At 40.7% G+C, this 19,035-nt stretch overlaps 1 pseudogene; it reads right to left on the reverse strand.

Moving 5' to 3' along the window:
* Positions 1–8,205: 8,205 nt before the first annotated feature.
* LOC127420707 (serine/threonine-protein phosphatase with EF-hands 2-like) lies at positions 8,206–17,033 on the reverse strand (annotated as a pseudogene).
* Positions 17,034–19,035: the final 2,002 nt, after the last annotated feature.

Raw genomic sequence — 19,035 nt, forward strand, 5'->3', positions numbered from 1 at the left:
CATAAAAACTATTTATAAAATTATAAAATAAATGTTGGCCTACTAGATATTTAGGCTAATATGGTTTTAAAACAATTACAACATATCAGGTCCTCTAATTTGATGTGTTTCAAGTGCAGATTTTCTGCATTTTCCTTATATAATCACTTGAAAAGGTTACTTAAAAAAAAAAAAAAAAAAAAACACTTAAAAAAAGCTTCAAATACAACAAACAAATCAACAGAAATTATACACCTGGAACACCTGCTATGAATTTCCCTTTTCACCACTCGGCAATATCAAAGTGCTTTCAAGGCAAGTCAGTCCTCTCAGCACACATCTTGGGAACGCTCCCAGGCAGCTATTTTTTAAGGATACGAGCGGCATACAAGTACAGCTCCTATTTAAGTCACAAAAATATCTTCTAGAGCACACTATGTGAGTTTATAATGTTTATTACAGCATAACTTATCAAGTGTTGCCACAGTGTGCAAATAAACTCTCTGTATTCTGTATTGACAGCAAGATGATGTGTAAAAAGCTAATTTTATGATGTAAATGAAGTAAAAAGATTCTGTAATCAGACAAACTATTTATCTTTTCATATTTTGGTCATGCTTCCAGGTAGCTATTCCTATCTACTTCAAAAACGAAATCTCCAAACCGGTTGGTCAAGATTTCGATTAAAGAACATATTTAAAATCAGCAGTTAAATTAGACAACGATGGTATCATAAATTGTGCTTCTTTAGCTCTGATCACTATTTAAAAAACGCTATTTTTCAAGCTGGTTCAGCTAATGCGCATGCGTGTTATCGAGTTGACAGACAGGTGATGTCTGTATATAAAAGGTGATTGGCTCTTCATTTTCTACATCCGCCATATTGGGCGTCTTAATTTCTCACATTAATTAATACAAGTGCTCCGTCTCGGGATAATAGTTTCTGGCAGGACACTGCTCGACATGTCATAAAATATTTAATGATGTACAGTAAGCTAATGCAACAGTATGGCACTTCTGGACACAATGTTGTGTGCTGTTTTATTTGTTCTCATATGTCTCACTGTAAGACTGGTGAGATTTTACAGAAACCTAGGCCTAGTTGAAGGACTAATGATCTTCAGTATTAAATGCCTACTTGTAGAATGTTATTCTCAAAACGTTAAAATAACAATTTCTCAACGACTACAGGAGTGTTGGAACCACTAGTATAGTGAAGACCTCTTATGTGAAAAATGAAGTATTGACTGGGAAATATGACTCAGCAGCAGACATGTGAAGACTGGTGCGCTTTGATTTAGCCCTAAACTTGTTTATACCTTTCGCCACCCACACACAAAAGACACAGTGAAACGAAGCTGAGCAGCTAAAGTCAGAAATGAGGCTCATAAAAGTCAATAAACAAGAATTATGATATTATGCCCCCTCGTGGTGCATCACAGTTAGCATGAATGAGAAGAAAAAAAAAAAAAAAGAAAGAAATAAGAAAGAAAATAAATCGTTGTTCAGTTCTTTGTAAAAAAAAAAAAATAAAAAAATAAAAATAAAAATCTATGGGTGGATGAAAACAACATCAAGCATGGGCTGATTCGTTACAAGATATGACAAACGTATGCTTAAAAAATGCTTACCTGATAAGAAAATGTTTCCTCGAAGCATTATGACTTCACAAAAAGACGCCCCCTTGCAAATTAGCCATTTATGGTAGCATAATACTTCCTGAAAGTCACATTCAAATTGGCAAGCAATATACATACTTATGTGAAAACCTTTGCCTAACATAAATGATGCTCAATTGTGTTGTTTTTAATAACAAAACTTACTGTAAAGCTGTAATTCAATATGATTCTCCCTCAACACTGTGTGTAGAAAGGAAGTCTGTTTTTAGGACAGTTTTGCTTACAATATTTCCTTGATTGCTATGACACGTCATGAAACAATTCACCATTTTCTCACAACTATACACACATTCTCAACTACACACCAATTTGTGCAAACCTCAAACTTCCAGGTCAAAATCTAATAGGTCTATTTCACTAAAAAATTTATTTTCTTCAAATGACACACAAACCCAGCAAATACACATACTATTGCACTGCTCACAACACATCAGTGGGAAGCTAAAAAAAACTCTATCAGCCAGGTAGAATTGTAGGTCAGCCTCTGTATGTTTTGCGGTTAAAGCATAATAATATATAAAAAATATGGAAGTATTCAAAATTTTAATTTGAGAGTAAACCTGCAGTACATTACAGTACAGTACAGTGATGTTGGGTGAAAATCACTGTCAAAAAGAAAATTCGGTGACTTTACACTAACAAATAGTTTCAAAGTAGCTACTGAAAATAAAATGCATAAATTAAAGAAATCATACTACTCTGCATTGTAAGATGCTCCTCAGTTCTGCAGAAATACATTACAGTACATTACAGTAGAACACTGTCTACTTTGTCTAATACTTCCGGATTAGACAAAGTAGACACCCATTGTCACAAATGATCAGTTCAAGTGTCATGGACATGTGATACAGTACATGCACTACACAGTACAGTAAATGGTAAACTGCAGTAATGTAGTAGCCTATAGAAGCCCTGTCGTTACCTACTTGTCTAGAGTAAGTTTCAGTGACTTCAGTTACTGTAGCTACCTGTTTTCTTGTCTACAGGTTTGAATTGTAACTGTAAAACAACTCAGATTTAGCTGGACTTGTATCCCAGCATTGTTGTACCATGCACAAGAAGAGTCAATCAGAATAGCCTAATGTAGAGCAGATATAATCAAGGACATCTCTTCTTCTGCCTCTTCATCTTCCTCTTCCCCACTGTCTCTGTCTGCGGTCCATTGCCTTCCAGCTCTTCAAACGTGGTTAGAATCCATTTTCCACAGCATATAATCACCTGTGACCATTTTTATTTATCCTGAAATTCTGACTGGTGTGTGAAAAATGTTGCAACTTGGTGTTTACAGATGGAGGAGTGTGTGTTAACTGAGTTCAGGCTTTGATGCCTTGAGTAAATTATTTTGAATGCTTGTGCTTATTGAATAAGAAAATGGTTAAACCTGTGCAAAAAGAAGTCATAAATGTGAAGAGTTTGGCAGAAATTCTTAAACAAACTGGAACGTGAAAATAGGTGAATTGTGTTTATAGTTATGTTAATAGAGAAATAGTGTTTATAGAGAAATGTTTTTCTGTGTCCCAAATGACACACTATACACTATGCACTTACAATATATGCACTCATACTGTAGTGTATGAATTTTTAAAGTGTAGTATCGTCCCAAATAGCGCCTGCTTATATACAAAAACTGCACACCTGAAGGGGTGGGGCTCAAACACCATTGCCAATCAGATGATTGGAGTTATTGGAAAGGGTTTCAACTAGGTCAATGAGGAAAGTATTCCCTATAAGCGGTATCATAATGTCGAGTGAACTGAATCGAAAGGGAGCTGATTCTTTTGGCCCAATTCCCCTAACCATTGCTTCATAGCTAAGAACATTTGCTTGAATGGGGAAAGACTGAAATCTCCAAAATGGTTGGTCAAGATTACGATCAAAGAACATATTTCAAATCAGCAGTAAAATCTGACAAAACTGATCCCATAAATTGTGCTTCTTTACCTCAGATTACGCTAAAAAACATCCTGGTTACTTGCGTAATCTCTGTTCCCTGATGGAGGGAACGAGACGTTGTGTCGATGTAGTGACACTATTTGTCACTCTTGGTAGCCCGAAACACCTCTGGTCTTTGATAAAAGGTCAATGAAAATTGGCGAGTGGTATCTGCATACCACTCCCCTGGACAGACAGGTATAAAAGGAGTTGGTTTGCAACCACTCATACAGGTTTTGTGCTGAGGAGCTGAGACAAGGTCCCGGCCATTTCAGCGGGTAGTTCAGCGTTGTGGCAGGAGGGACACAACGTCTCGTTCCCTCCAACAGGGAACGGAGGTTACGCAAGTAACCAGGACGTTCCCTATCTGTCACTCACTCGACGTTGCGTCGATGTAGTGACACTAGGGGTCCCTATACGAAACGCCGCAACTGGTTGAACTGTGTTACATGAACTGGCGGTGTGTGATGGGCAGACCACAGTGTGCCTTGTAGCCAGTGCGCCAGGCTGACACGTAACCACCCCCAACGCTGTTATGAGTGTCGAACAGAAGACACCGTGGAGACCACACCCTGCCCAGAAGGGGGGGGGGGTATTTTGAGTGGAAATACGTCACATGGTCTTGTCGAACCTGGTCTTGCCGAACTTTGTCGGAAGTATGTCAAGTGGAGAAGTCCCATGGTAGGTCCCACCCTACGGAAACGAATTAGCGGAAGATATACGTTGCATGGGGTTACCTATGGGGAACCACCACATGCTGAGCACCTACCCCAGTGCAGGGCTTAGTTAGCACATGTACTGAGCCGGCAGCGAGTTTCTCCGCGAACTCGTCTGATACAGGGCTCGGAGGAAATCATCCAGAGAACACAGTTTGTGAACAATACTGGGAGTCAACAGCGCACGTCTTCAGCTCAGGGGAGGTGAAGGCGCTATGCTCAAGCAATACACCCGGCTAGCTGTCCTGGACTTACCTGCTTGTGCATGCCACTACACGGGACGAAACCGGTTCCACCCGGAGATCGTAGAACCTCGCAAAGGTGTTGGGTGTTGCCCAGCCCGCTGCTCTGCAAATATCTGTTAGAGAGGTGCCACTGGTCAAGGCCCAGGAGGCCGCTACAACCCTGGTAGAATGGGCTCATAGCCCTGCTGGGGGCGGCACGTCCTAGGCGTGATATGCTATTGTTATGGTGTCAATGAGCCAGTGGACGATCCTCTGCTTGGAGACAGCGCTTCCTTTCCGCTGTCCACCAAAGCAGACAAAGAGCTGCTCAGAGATTCTAAAGCTCTGCGTGCGATCCAAATAGATGCGTAAAGCACGCACCGGTCACAGCAACGTCAGGGCTGGGTATGCCTCCTCCTGGGGCAGCGCTTGCAGGTTCACCACCTGGTCCCTAAAAGGGGTCGTGGGAACCTTGGGCACATAGCCCGGTCGGGGTGCCAGGATCACGTAAGAGTAGCCCAGACCGAACTCCAGGCACGTTTCACTGACAGAGAATGCTTACAGGTCTCCTACCCTCTTGATGGAAGTGAGCACAGACCGCCTTGACGGTTGACATATGCTACCGTTGCAGAGTTGTCTGTCTGAACTAACACATGCTTGCCCTGGATCAATGGCTGAAAACCTCCGCAGGGCGAGCAGAATTGCCAGCAACTTGGGGCAGTTGATGTGCCAACGTAGCCGCGGGCCCATCCATGAACCAGCGGCTGCGTGCCTGTTGCATACAGCGCCCCAGCCCATTTTGGAGGCATCTGTCGTAACCACGACGCGCCTGGAGACCTGCTCTAGGGGAACGCCTGCCCGTAGAAATGTGAGGTTGGTCCAAGGGCTGAAGAGGCGGTGACAGATCGGCATGATGGCCACGCGATGTGTCCCGTGGCGCCATGCCCATCTCGGGACTCGAGCCTGAAGCCAGTGCTGAAGCGGTCTCATATGCATCAACCCGAGCGGAGTGGCCACTACTGAGGATGCCATATGCCCCAGGAGCCTCTGAAACAATTTCAGTGGAACCGTTGTCTTCTGTCTGAACGCCTTCAAACAGGTCAGCACCGACTGTGCGTGCTCGTTCGTGAGGCGTGCCGTCAACGAGACTGAGTCCAACTCCAAGCTGAGAAAAGAGATGCTCTGAACTGGGAGGAGCTTGCTCTTTTCCCAGTTGACCCAAAGCCCTAGCCGGCTGAGGTGTGAGAGCACCAGGTCCCTGTGTGCACACAACACATCCCAAGAGTGAGCTAGGATTAGCCAATCGTCGAGATAGTCTGAATGCCCACTTCCCTTAGCGGGGCAAGGGCTGCCACTGCAACCTTCGTGAAGACGCGAGGGGACAAGGACAGGCTGAAAGGGCGGACCTTGTGCTGATACGCCCGACCCTCGAATGCAAACCACAGGAAGGGTCTGTGTCGAGGTAGAATCGAGACGTGGAAGTACGCGTCCTTCAGGTCTAACGCTGTGAACTAATCTTGATGCCTGACACTTGCTACAATGCGCTTTTTTGTCAGCATCTTGAACGGGAGTCTGTGTAAAGCCTGGTTCAGTACTCGCAGGTCCAAGATTGGCCCACCGCCTTTCTTCGGCACAATGAAGTAGGGGCTGTAAAACCCCCTCTTCATCTCGGCCGGAAGGACAGGCTCTATTGCATCCTTCCGTAGGAGGGTAGTGATGTCCGCTCGCAAGGTATTGGTGTTTTCGCCCTTCACCGAGGTGAAGTGGACGCCGCTGAACCTGGGCGGATGCCTGGTGAACTGAATCGCTTAGCTGAGTCGGACGGTCCGGATCAGTCATTGCGATGGGTTGGAAAGCACAAGCCACGTGTGCAAGTTCTGGGCGAGGGGGACCAAGGGGACAATCTCGTCGGACGTACCGGCGGGTGGGGCCTCGTGGCGGGGCAGATCCTGAGGTGCCATGCCGTGTCGTGGCCGTGCTGAGTTCAGGGACATCGAAGCACTTACCTGGCTCCTTGTTACCACCCCCGGAACAGCCTGGGATGGGGGAGGAAGAGGCCTGTCCTTGTGAACCGTGGAGACTGTCACATCAGGGGCGGATTTGTGCCACAGCTGGGCGCGCAAGGGCGGGGAGACCGCCGCTGGAGCGCCAAACCTGCAAAAATGGAATGGTGGACGGTGGTCGTGATGACGGTCGTGCACACCGGGTATGTGATGCAGGGAACAAGGAAACCGCTCTTGCTGAACTCTTGGGTACCGCAACCACTTGGGCATGCGGTGCAATTAAATGCAAAGGTAACAAAAGATTCTCCTCCCGGCCCTCCACCGGGGGATGGAGTGGTCTGCTTACCAGCTCCAGAGCAGCGGGTTTCGTCGTCCCTGGGTCACCAGTCTCAGGGGCGCTTCGAAGCCTTTCGCGGGTTCTTGGCGGCCGACCGTGAGACGAGTGGCGTTTGCTTCCTTCGGTGGGCTCCATGCTGGGGCCGGGCCGCAGGGGTGGGCTGCGGCAGAGCCGGTGCAGTCACCGCAGGGGGACGCCCTTGGCGACGAGCAGACGGGGTGCGGGATCTTGAGCCGCGCCGGGGCAGGATGTGCCGGATAGCCTCAGTCTGCTGCTTCACCGCTGAGAATTGCTGGGCAAAATCCTCGACGGTGTCGAGACGTTCTGTGTGTGCCGCTCTTTTAGAGAAATATACTCTTTTAGAGAAATATACTCTTTTATTTCTGCCGAAGCGCCCAGGGGCGTTCTCTGCAGTGCACCAGTGCAGAGGGGGGAGAAGCCGCTGAAATGCGTCATCAGATCCAGCAGAGGTGAATGAACAGCCGTTGGAATTCAGCTCAGTGAGCATCGACCGTTAGGCTCCGAAGAGAAAATCTGAATGAGTGGTTACATACCAGCTCCTTTTATACCGGTATGTCAAGGGGAGTGGTATGCAAATACCACTCGCCAATTTTCATTGGCCTTTTATCAAAGACCAGAGGTGTTTCAGGCTCCCAAGAGTGGCCCCTAGTGTCACTAAATCGACACAACGTTGAGTGAGTAACAGATAGGGAACTAAATATTCCCAGCGTGTATAGCTAATGCTCTTTTACCTGTAAGGCGGGATTTCCTTTCTACAACTGTTGACCACTGGGCGTTCCAATTTCTCCCATTAATTTTAGAAGAAGTGGCCTGCCTCGGCAAAATAGTCTCAATTTATATCCTTTAGTTATTATGTTGGCTTGATCCCTAAACCAAGACCAACATTTCTGACTGTTACCCCTCTTGGAGCTTTCAAGCTAGAATCACCAAACTTGGCACAGACCTTCAGGCTGTTCTGACTCGGGTTGCTATTACTTTTCTAACTGAACAGAATTACGATTTTCGCACAGCTTGCAATAAAATATCCCATGAATGGAATGTTCAAACAGTCCAAGACTATTCAAACTCCAACTTCCAAAAAATCAAATGTAAACAAGGCCTTTAATCTGCTTTATCTCTCTCTCTCTCTCTCTCTCTCTCTCTTTCTTGCAATCTATCTATATGTAAATTATTATTATTATTATTTTAATAAGTGTTAAACTTTCAGACAAGGCTTTGTCAAGCCAACATCAAACTTTACCAATTTAGTTCCGTAATGTAATGGTAGTGATATCATCACATCCCTAGATGGCAGACTACACTAGTCCTGTAACGTTATGAAATCAGAAAGTCCTCTGTGACATCAGGGCTCCAATAACAGCCTCCACCACCGATCTCATTAGGAAAGCAGCCATCCTGGGACATGGGGTCACTCCACAGCAGGTCTAAAATCTGATAGCACAGAACAGATACTATTTACTATTTATTTTAGTTTTTGTATTTATGGCTGCCAAAGCTGAAAGTTTACTGGTATCATTTAAAAAGTCTAACATTTCATTTCTCAGGGCAGTCTTGTGTTACCTCTATCTAGTTGTATTATCATGTTTAATTTGGATTGTAAATGTTGCAAATGTTATAATACAGGGTGAATATGGGTAAATTGACAAAGGACATTTAAATTTGATCCCCGCTGTATCCATATGAATTTCCTCAAATCATTATAAATAATTACTAAACTAATCTTTGGGAAGTAAACAATTAAAGGGATAATTCACCCAAAAATGAAAATGCTCTCATCATTTACTCACCCTCATACCATCCCGGATGTGTATGACTTTCTTTCTTCTGCAGAACACAAATGAAGATTTTTAGAAGAATATTTCAGGTCTGTAGGTCCATAAAATGCAAGTGAATGGTGGCCAGAAATGAGAGAATATACATTTTTTGGGTGAACTATCTCTAACTTTTTGAGGTTTTAAATTGGGATGTGTACAGAGCTCATTTCATGACCAGCAGTGGGAAAAGCAATGGTAAAGCAAATGACAACAAATTTTGTGGTGTAATGCGTGTAAATGAAACATTATGATTTATGATGTAAAAGTGTATAAGAAAATATAAATATTAATTCCAAATACTTTGTAAATATTTTCTAGAGAATAATTTTTCCTCTGTCCTACTTTACTGCTTAAAAAATCTGGGATTTGGTAAAAAGAGGGTCTTCAAAGGTTCCACTTCCTGGTAGTAAGCATGTCTTCAGTTTTGCTTTGAAGAAAGCTTAGGATGTCTTATACTATAGTCCAAAGGTATAATGTTAGGTTATGCGTGTCTGGATCATAATTAAAAGTGTCAAGAAGTTGAAAATTTCCAAAAGTGTCCCACTTTGCCCATATTCACCCTAGTATATCAAAAACCAAAACTAAAATGAATTTGAGACGGGTGGCTCAGTGGATAGCACTGTTGCCTCACAGCAAGAAGGTCCCTGGTATGAGTCCTGGCTGACCCAGGGCCTTTCTATGTAGAGTTTGCATGTTCTCCCCGTGTTCATGTGGGTTTCCTCCGGTCACTCCAGTTTCCCCCCAAAGTCCAAAAACATGCAGTTTAAGTGATACTATAAATTGCCTGTAGGTGTGAAAGTGTCTGTGTATGTTAGCCCTGTGATGGACTGGCCACCTGTCCAGGGCCTAGTTTCCCAAAATCATCGTAAGCCTAAGTAGATTGTAGAATCCAATTTATGATTCATCTTAGTTTCATGGCCCGTTTCCAAAAAGCATTGTAACTTCAGTGTACTTGAAAATGCTTGTAGATTTATGAGTGCTCTGGAGTATCGTAAGGACATAGACTTTAATGTTTATTCCGGTGTAATCCATAGACTTCCATTGTGTATTTTAATGTTATTCCGGTGTAATCCATAGACTTCCATTGTGTATTTTATCCGGTGTAATCCATAGACTTCCATTGTGTATTTTAACGTTTATTCCGGTGTAATCGGAAATGCATTATTGTAAATGCGTTTGTGTTTGTTTGTTTTTGCAATATGATGGTCATGGTGAAATTATTTTCTGTCGTAATTGATAGCATGCCAATTTTTCTGTCAATCGAACTTTGAACAAGGTACCTGGGTACTGAACCTGGAACATTCCTTTAATAAAGGGTCCAACCACATGATAACAACCCATATATAAAGGTGCAATGGTGAAGTATTTTGCATCAAACCACATAAGTGTACCATATGTGCAGAAGAACATCAACTACAAACAAATGGGGGGCCTGGGTAGCTCAACGAGTATTGACGCTGACTACCACCCCTGGAGTCGTGAGTTCGAATCCAGGGCGTGCTGAGTGACTCCAGCCAGGTCTCCTAAGCAACCAAATTGGCCCGGTTGCTAGGGAGGGTAGAGTCACATGGGGTAACCTCCTCATGGTTGCTATAATGTGGTTCTTGCTCTCGGTGGGGTGCGTGGTGAGTTGTGCGTGGATGCCGCGGAGAATAGCGTGAAGCCTCAACATGCACTATGTCTCCGTGGTAACGCGCTCAAGCCACGTGATAAGATGCACGGATTGATGGTCTCAGACGTGGAGGTAATTGAGATTCGTCCTCCGCCACCCGGATTGAGGCGAGTCACTACGCCACCACGAGGACTTAGAGCGCAATGGGAATTGGGCATTCCAAATTGGGGAGAAAAGGGGAGAAAAAACAAAACAAAAAACACTACAAACAAATGACTAACCTGTTTCCACTCCTCATTGCTGGTGTCTGTGTTTTCTGAAGACTCAGGAACTGACTCAGAGGAAAGTGAGTTCAGATTGCGTGAGACTTGCTGAAGCTGAACAGGCTAAAATCTGCTCGTCTACGGCATACCTCTAACTCCGCCACGACCGTTCACGACGAGTTTTGAAGTGAGCGTCTCTGGAAACTGTCCCGAGAGCCAAACTATTTTGGAAAAGTAAGGGAGCCCCATCTGTTCTTACAGATGATCATCTCATCAATTTCTGCATCTGTATATAAATTACTGCGTGATGCATTATTCTTTTTTGGAGGCCTCAGGGCAGACACATACTACAGAGTGAAAGCAATCACATTCATTAGTTAAAGAGAAGTTGGCTGATAGGGTTATCACATCACATAGGTTTAGGCCTCAATAACATTCTGAACAGTCATTTGACTCACTCTGTGTCTGTCCACATGGGCTATCAGAGCCAGATCTGTGGTATCTGAAATCCCTCCATGGACAACAAGCACCCGGTGATCAATTACATTCACTAAGGGCAGCCAGCTGAAGATCTTTTGAAGCAACTTGAGGATACACTTCCATGCATCTTAAAGGAACTGAACAAACTTATATCTGAACAAAGAGACCATGCAATGTGGGAAATTCCATATCAAATAGATTTTCCTCATAAGGTCAAGCTTAGAAGATAAAAATTCCAAACAACTAATGAGTTAAGTCACCAGTTGACTTTATTTCATAAATGGATCTCTTTTTTGTGCCTGCAAAAAATGTTTAGCCATGTGTTTCTTAACCTAAATCTGCCAATAAGCTCAATAGGTCGCCTCCAATCTGTCTGTCTGGTTAGTGCTTTCTGACCACTTTCATGACTTTAAAAACCAATGTCCTGAAGGTTGTCTTTGCCAAAAAGAAACAATACTTGACCAGTCAAGATCACCCTAAAGCCATCTGCTTCACCTGCAGTGTCCTCTAAGACAGGGGTTTTCAAACTGGTGTCCGGGTACCCCCAGGGGGCCTCAAGGGGGTTCTAAGGGGTCCAGGGAAAATAAATAAATAAGTGCAAAAATAAAACAAACGTTGGACATTGATGAATTTGACATTACTACTCTTTCATTCTGCTTTCTTCAGAATTCATTTCATTTATTTATTTATAAAGCACTTTTAAATTACACAGTAGACCCAAACTGCTTAACATCAACAATACAAATCATAAAATATGCAACAAAACAACACCATAAAAATCAGAAGGCCATAGAGAACAAAAAAGTCTTCAAACAACCTTTAAAAACACTCATAGATGAAGAAGCTCTAATGTCAAAGGGTAAACTATTCCATAACATCGGACCAGAAATGGAGAACGCACGATCACCTTTTAATTAAAGATGTGCCGGGGGAATACTACAGTAGTTGATTAGCTGATCTTATGCTTTACCCGAATTATATATCTTAGTTGAAAATCAATAGATTAGTCATGATTATTTTATTCTTTTGACTGCTATAGTTTTTATAGGTTTTTAGATAGGTTGTGAAAAACCTATCTAACCTATCTATTTTGTATTCTCAATAAAGCTGCTTTGGAACAATATTTATTGTGAAAGCGCTAAATACATTTGAATTTGTTTACATACAAACATTAATAGTGAAAATAAGATAAGAAAAAATATAGACTTTAGGAGATAATATTTTACAGATAATATTTTATTCGTATATTCTGGCTTTAGTACAATGACAATATTAAAGCCAATTATTTAATTTCACCAACATGCTATCTTTATAATATCACACTGTTTTTCTCACACAGTAAAATTGGGCTTTATACATGAAAATATAAAGCTGCTTTTATATTTTAGGAAGGGGGTCCCTCGCAAGGATATTATATTTGGGGGTCCTTGACAGTGATTCCCAACCGGGGAATGTAAGCAGACATGATTTTTCTTTGTTTAACCTATACGTCTTAAAATAAAAATAGTAGGGATTACGGCAGCGTAAAAACATAGATTTTCCGATTCATTGCAAAAAGATGAAATCCATAAAATCCATTTATCTTTGATCATGTCTCTTTAAATATCCTGTTCTTCACAGTCAAAAAACAAAAAAGAAATGTTGTATATATACAATGCATCCGGAAAGTATTCACAGCGCTTCACTTTTTCCACATTTTGTTATGTTACAGCCTTATTCCAAAATGGATTAAATTCATTATTTTCCTCAAAATTCTACAAACAATACCCCATAATGACAATGTGAAAGAAGTTTGTTTGAAATCTTTGCAAATTTATTAAAAATAAAAAAATCACATGTACATAAGTATTCACAGCCTTTGCTCAATACTTTGTTGAAGCACCTTTGGCACCAATTACAGCCTCAAGTCTTTTTGAGTATGATGCTACAAGCTTGGCACACCTATTTTTGGGCAGTTTCTCCCATTCTTCTTTGCAGGACCTCTCAAGCTCCATCAGGTTGGATGGGGAGCATCGGTGCACAGCCATTTTCAGATCTCTCCAGAGATGTTCAATCGGGTTCAAGTCTGGGCTCTGGCTGGGCCACTCAAGGACGTCCCGTAGCCACTCCTTTGTTATCTTGGCTGTGTGCTTAGGGTCGTTGTCCTGTTGGAAGTTGAACCTTCGCCCCAGTCTGAGGTCCAGAGCGCTCTGGAGCAGGTTTTCATCAAGGATGTCTCTGTACATTGCTGCATTCATCTTTCCCTCGATCCTGACTAGTCTCCCAGTTCCTGCCACTGAAAAACATCCCCACAGCATGATGCTGCCACCACCATGCTTCACTGTAGGGATGGTGCCTGGTTTCCTCCAGACATGACGCTTGCCATTCAGGCCAAAGAGTTCAATTTTTGTTTCATCAGACCAGAGAATTTTGTTTCTCATGGTCTGAGAGTCCTCCAGGCGGGCTGTCATGTGCCTTTTACTGAGGAGTGTCTTCCGTCTGGCCACTCTACCATACAGGCCTGATTGGTGGAGTGCTGCAGAGATGGTTGTTCTTCTGGAAGGTTCTCCTCTCTCCACAGAGAAACGCTGGAGCTCTGTCAGAGTGAGGTTAATGTAATTAATGCAAAGGTTAATGTAATTAATGACCAACCTTGTATTTCCTCAGCATTTCTTTGGTGAAGCCATAACTTTGAATAGGAATAAGCACCTAGTTCTTAATATAGTACAATGAGTTGCCTTTACTCACCCTCATGTCATCCAAGATATTTATGACGTTCTTTCCTCTGCTGAACACAAACAAAGATTTTTAGAAGAATATTTCAGCTCTGTTGATCCATACAATGCAAGTGAATGGTGAAGCTCCAAAAAGCACAAAGGCAGCATAAAATTAATCCATATGACTCCAGTGGTGAAATCTATGTCTTCAGTAGGTGTGGGTGAGAAACAATATTTAAGTAATTATTTACTATAAATATTCACTTACACTTTAAGAATGTGAAAGTGGAGATTTATAGTTAAAAAGGATTTAAATATTGATCTGTTTATCACCCACACCTATCACATCACTTTAGAAGACATGGATTCACTGGGGTCTTATGAATTACTTTTATGCTGCCTTTATGCACTTTTTGGAGCTTTTGGAGTTCTGATCACCATTCACTTGCATTGTATGAACCTACAGAGCTGAAATATTCTTCTAAAAATATTTGTTTTGTGTTCTGCAGAAGAAAGAAAGTCATATACATCTGGGATGGCATGAGGGTGAGTAAATGAGAAATTAAAATTTGGGGTGAACTATCCCTTTAAAAGCTTAACACTGGTAACAGTGGTAAAATATTTATTATTATTATTATTTTACATTTTAAGAATATCTTTATTTTGAAACGTGCATGTGTTCATCACATTTCCATTACCTCAGATTAATTATGTGATCTTCATGGTTTTCTTGATTAAGATAAACATCTCCAGGATGCACAAGTAGGAAAGCAAACAATATGAGGAGAATCTCTATAGAATCTTTGCCTCTGTCCACATAGTCTCAATTGAAAATGTAGGGTTTCTCCAGTGATGGCATTCCGTTCTGGAAGAATTCAGTGGAAGAATAAATAGTGCATACATCTGGCTTAGTTTTATTTAAAGACATTTAGTATATTTTCAGACTAACACATTACAGTATCAATATGTACCTTGTAAAATATTAGTAGCAAGTCCTCTAATTGTCCATGTAAATCACCTGTAATAAAGTCTGTAGTATATTTAGTATGGGCAGTATCTGTTTTCTTGTAACAGATGTAGTGTTACAATAGAAAAGTTAAAAGAATGTGTCAGATACTCTCACCACAAATTGTGATTTCTTTGCTATGGCATGTAGAGACTCGGTTGACATTTGGCAACACTCTGAGCAACTTCCATGTTTCCAGAAGAAGCTGAAGAACGTAACGAGAGTGAAGCTGCTGGTTGGAGAAACCAGAAGTACACACGGTTAAAGACTTTGATAGGTGATTTTACTTCATCCAAAGTTAAAAAAGCTAATACCTATCTGATCAACAGGGATTGTTAGTCATACCTGAAACACATATTTAGAGCATCATCTTGGAGCACCTACTTGTTTATTTTTGAAGGCCTCTACAAGATCAGCAGCTTGATCCATATCTAGTGGAAAGGTTAGCCGTGGGCCAGAATAGATGTCTAGCACATCGATATTGGTGTAGCTGAAATATCTCTCCCACTCTATATCTCGGCATACTTCATTTTCTCTGAAGATATGTGAGATCAAGTTTCCTACAATGAAGAAAATCTGTGATACTTTTAGCATTGATAGGTTTCCGAGGGGAGCTGTATAGATTGATTGCATGCAACAGATTACTTACGTTCACTGCTTGAAGGAGTGAAGTTATCTACCAGGTAACCAAGAAAATTATATAACTGTATGAAAAAGAAAGTAATCAGCATATCATTGCAGTTGTTCTCTGTAATCATAAAGATGCATTACATAGTCCATCCATCCATCCATCTCTCTAAACATTGCAGTTTTGTTCTCCTGGATGCAGATTATTGGGGAATTCTTACTTTGATCTGGTCTTGTAGGTCGGAATACTCCATGGACTGGAAGATTTTCCAGGTATATCTTCGTTTCATCTCCATGCGGGCTACATACTGTTCCAAGTTCAATCAACAGCATTTGTGGCATAATGTTGATCACCATAAAACATTATTTTGACTCGTCCCTTTTCTTTAAAAAAGCAAAAATGAGGTTACAGTGAGGCACTTACAATGTGAAGTGAAGCCTTTTTTTATTTTTTATTTTATTTTATCCCCTTTTCTCCCAATTTGGAATGCCCAATTCCCACTACTTAGTAGGTCTTCGTGGTGGCGCGGTTACTCACCTCAATCCGGGTGGCGGAGGACAAGTTTCAATGGCCTTTGCTTCTGAGACAGTCAATCAAAAAATCAAAAATTTAAGTTGAAGTGTGCAACTTTTTTGGTGTTTAAAACTTTCTCCTATCATAGCTTAACATGCAGAGACAACTATAGGTAAGCCTTTAAAATGTTAATTTTCTAGAAAACTGCAAACAGTGTCTCTGTGGCGCAATGATAATTTCCCTGTTTGTTTTGAGCGGCCAGTCCAGCCTGACACAGCAACACTGACTCAACCAATGGCCTGAGTTTGGGGCGGGACAGTCTGTTTGTTTGATCAACAGCAGATCGGGTGCATATTCAGACATAGCTGTTTTGAAAACAATGTTTATTTTTGCAATTCCATTCGGTAGCGCTAGTGGTGCAGAAATTACATACTACAGATTTAAGGCAATGAAAGGTACAGTTTTTGTTTGAAATATGATCATCTTCAGGTTCGCCTTTTATTACACCAACACAAAGTGTTTGTTTATAGTGTGTACCGCTCAGTTAAAATAATGGTTCTTGAATAAGAATTCTGCTTATGGCCGCTTCAGAGATGTGCTTGAAAAAGAGAAGAATGTTACAAATAAAATGTGTTGAAGAAAAGAACATGTGGTAAGCCTATTTACTGTATGTTTGTTGGCTTTGTGCAGTAAAAATAATATCATAAATAGTTAAATATCAGAGAGAAATAAGGGGATGGCATTTCTTCAAATAAGACAAATTAAATTTTTGAACTGGTAAAGTTTTACCTGGGATGATATATTCTGTTTTATGATAAAGGTCACTTATTGTGACATAAAAGTTAACATTCAAGTTATATCAGTTTTGAATTTAAGGGGTTTACCATTCATATTAAATGCAAACATTTGACCTCTATCACATCTTTTATTGAATTCACTTGTTTCTGTGACTCCACACCCCATGGCTTCTCCTGAAAGTACAGTATGTGAAAGTCAGTATTTCTTTGCAAAAAAAGCAGATTTGTTTAATTATCATCTCATCATTTCAACACCTGTATAGAAATATGGATCACACATAAATAATACATAGTATGTTATCTTCACTTACTATTTACTGTCCTGTTATACATCGATCAGCCGCAACATTAAAACCACCTGCCTAATATTGTGTAGGTCCCCCTCATGCTGCCAAAATAGCACCAACCCGCATCTCAGAATATCATTCTGAGATGATACTCTTGTGACCACAGTTGTTCAGAGCGGTTATCTGAGTTACCGTAGACTTTGTCAGTTTGAACCAGTCTGGCCATTCTTCATTGACCTCTCTCAACAACAAGGCTTTTCCATCCGCAGAACTGCCGCTCACTGGATGTTTTTTGTTTTTGGCATCATTCGGAGTAAATTCTAGAGACTGTTGTGTGTGAAAATCCCAGGAGACCAGCAGTTACAGAAATACTCAAACCAGCCCATCTGGCACCAACAATCATCCATGCGATTATCTGATCAGCCAATCGTGTGGCAGAAGTGCATAAAATCAGGCAGATACGGGTCAGGAGCTTCAGTTGATGTTCACATCAACCATCAGAATGGGGAAAAATGTGATCTCAGTGATTTGGACCATGGCATGATTGTTGGTGCCAGATGGGCTGGTTTGTGTATTTCTGTAACTGCTGATCTATAGAAATCTATAAAGCATTAGAACAGGCACTAACATTTTTTTTTTTTTCACACAGAGTTTAAAAGTACATTTTAATGATATAAAAATAAGTAAAATCTACTTTATTTCATGACATAATATTGATAGAACATTTCATACTTTTAACTTTCCTTATAAACTCAAGTTTATTCATGTACTACATAACTTGATGCACAAAACACAATGAAGGTCACAATCAACAGATAATTGTTTGGATCATGAACGGGTAATTTTGAGTAGAAAATTAACTTTATATTTCACAAAACAATAAGTTACCAAACGTAACAAAATCAACAATAAAATGGTGTAAATAAATTTGCAAACAGTGAAAACATGCTTGCTCATTAATTATTCAAGCCTGACGCATGCTGGGAACACCGGCTTTGAAAAGTTTAGTAAAATTTAATTATATACCTGTGAAATGTACTCAAATTAGCTAATAAATATGACAAGGTTTTCTACTTTAGAATTGATACATGATGATGCATTGTAAAGATAACAATCATAAATAATATTTACTTATAAGCTAGAGCATACATTTTTACGTTTGATTGGAGTACAAATGTAGAATTTACTTAATATTTTCAAGTTCACGCCTAGACAAACTTATTAAATGTAGAAAGTACTTAATCTTTTCTGCTATGTTTACTCCACCACAGTGTGTTAGTTATAGTTTCTCTTGTTAATCCTTAACCATAAACTGCAAATTGATCAAGACCTAGTCAACTATTAAACTATATTTTTACTAAAGTAATTCTTGTGTGATAATAATGAAAATATTGCAAAACAGCTGACATTAATTCAGGCTACAGCAAATGTCAAGGAGATCCAGAGAGTGAGTTAATCTTGGTTCTTTCCTCTCTTGCACTGACTACTCTGACTAGCCTAAATCCTCCTCTTTACATGCCAGACGACATCAATACACACCTGTTCTTCTATGAAAGCCCTGAAGCTTCAGTCTGTCAGTAGTGGCTCTGCTTCACTGCAAACAAGCTTTCAGTTCTATTTATTATTTCATTCTTAAAATAGTTTTATACCATTTAAAATACTTTTTATAATACAAAAGATATATGGGGTAACTATTTTCCCATTTTTTAAATCATGGCATCATTAACATGCATCACATATTTAAGCTAACTAAATTGTTATCCAGGGATTATGGACTCATTGGATTGTTTGTAAGTGAATGAAGTGATTCATTAGCTCCCCAGACATCACAGTAATTTAGTGTAGAAAAAGGGGTATGTACTGTAGCTTTGAGGTTAAACCACTTAAGTGAGCTGTTGGCAAAAGCACATATGATATGGAGTACTGATCATGTTCCTTTGACAATAGCGAGTGAAAGCAGAGAACATAATCTATGAAACTAATCGAATAGTTTGAAAAGAAGTCTATTTTGCTAATGAAAACTATTCTATAAATCTCAAATAAAATTT

The sequence above is a fragment of the Myxocyprinus asiaticus genome, chromosome 3 (assembly GCF_019703515.2).
Source record: "Myxocyprinus asiaticus isolate MX2 ecotype Aquarium Trade chromosome 3, UBuf_Myxa_2, whole genome shotgun sequence".
Taxonomy (NCBI): Eukaryota; Metazoa; Chordata; class Actinopteri; order Cypriniformes; family Catostomidae; genus Myxocyprinus; species Myxocyprinus asiaticus.